Consider the following 1739-nt stretch of genomic DNA (forward strand, 5'->3'; position numbering starts at 1 on the left):
ATACTCTCTCTCTCTGTAGTTCTATGTATTTATATACATGGCATTTTTGTCCTTGAAGAATATAAGCTCTTTGAAAGCAGAGCCCAGCACTGAACTGGCTTCATAATCTAACAGTGTTCTTTATACATAGTTCTCAACTGAGTGGATACATGCACTACAATGCTATTCTCTGTCATTTTCAACAAGACATGTTAAATAATGAACTTCTTGTTAATTTCAATTGTAATGGGCAATAGTATGGTCCAGCAAGAGTCTTTCTTATCAAGCCTTGTAAATATTTTCTTGATAATTACACAGTAGTGGGTCCATCAGTCTTAGCAAGATCAGAGCCTCTGCAGAAACGTGAGGTTCCTTTGGTACACAAACTTTTGTACATCTGCATCTTCAATGACTGCCATGACTATTGCCAGTGAATGTTTTCCTCACCCAGGACAAGAAAGTCTTTTTCTCTTCATTCCCTAGCAGTCTTCTATAAATGCATTACTTTGAAAATAACATGCACATGTTCTAAACATCAAAGAGTATAAAAACTGTACAATGCAAAGTCTTCTTCCTACCTTATTTCTCATTTGCCCAGTTCCCAGTACACCATTAAAACATATTTTATTGTGTTAGGTTCTTATGTGTCTTTCCTCATAGGTTTTTTGCATGCCAAGGCAAATACACATGAATTTTTTTCCTGTGTTTCATACCCGTGGTGTCACATTCTTCCATATTTGTGTTTTTACTTAAAAAATTATCTCCCGTATCTTTCCAGATCAACATGTGCAGTGTATCATATTCCCTTGTGTGACTATACCATAATATATTAAAAAGTCCCTAATCAGCAGATAATTTGTTTCTAAACTTCGTTGTTAGAATCTATGCTACACTGCATAACCTTGTGCTTACATCATTTTCTGTGTATATGAACATACATGGAAGACACTTTCCTGGAAGTGGAATTGGTATATATAGTGTATATACCTTATAATTTTGATAAATCCATCAAAATTGTTCTCCATATGGATTATGCCAACTTACACTTTGACCAGCAACAATGAGAGTGCTACTCCCCACAAACCTGCCAAGTATGTTTTAAAACAGATTTTTGTCAAGTTAATGCTTAAAAATGGTATTGCTTTTTGAAAATGGAATGTTGCATGAATATGCATGTCATATTTGCATAGTGCCAATGCTAATTTTCTCTGTATCACTTCAGTTCTTGGTCTATGTGCTGTCAAAATGAGCACTCTTAGTTTACCTATAATTTGCCTTCCTATTATTGTAAGTGAAATCTGTGTTTTTGTCAAGTTTTAAAACGAGCCATTTGTAGACTTTTAATTTTCTCATAAAACCTCTATTTGTATCCTTTGCTCATTTTTCTGTTTCTCTTCTTTTAACTTTTTTTTTAAACTCTTTTTTTTCCATTCTTTATGTATTAGGCACATAAGGTACAATGTAACTTGTAAGTGTTTTTCCCAGTTTATCATTTATTTATCCTCTGATGTTCAGTATGGCAGATTTTACTATGTAGAGGTATTCTGTTATTGTTTGTGGATTCTGAATTTTGAGTCCTAGAAAGACTTTCTACATTGGGATTATAGAACAGTTCTCATTTTTTCTTCTTGTCATAGCTTTTATGAACTCATTTCTTTACGTGTAAATCTGGGAACCATTTGGAATTTAACCTGTTAAAGATCTGACCTTACTTTTGTACCCAAACCATTTATTTAATAGACACTTTTATCTTTCCTGTT

The 1739-nt window shown here is 33.4% G+C and overlaps 1 non-coding gene across 1 annotated transcript; it reads right to left on the bottom strand.

Moving 5' to 3' along the window:
- Positions 1-1124: 1124 nt before the first annotated feature.
- LOC115526750 lies at positions 1125-1232 on the bottom strand. The gene has a single exon (XR_003972745.1). It is a non-coding gene; the product is annotated as a U6 spliceosomal RNA (small nuclear RNA).
- Between the last annotated feature and the right edge of the window lie 507 nt (positions 1233-1739).

Source organism: Lynx canadensis, chromosome A1 (assembly GCF_007474595.2).
Source record: "Lynx canadensis isolate LIC74 chromosome A1, mLynCan4.pri.v2, whole genome shotgun sequence".
Classification (NCBI taxonomy): domain Eukaryota; kingdom Metazoa; phylum Chordata; class Mammalia; order Carnivora; family Felidae; genus Lynx; species Lynx canadensis.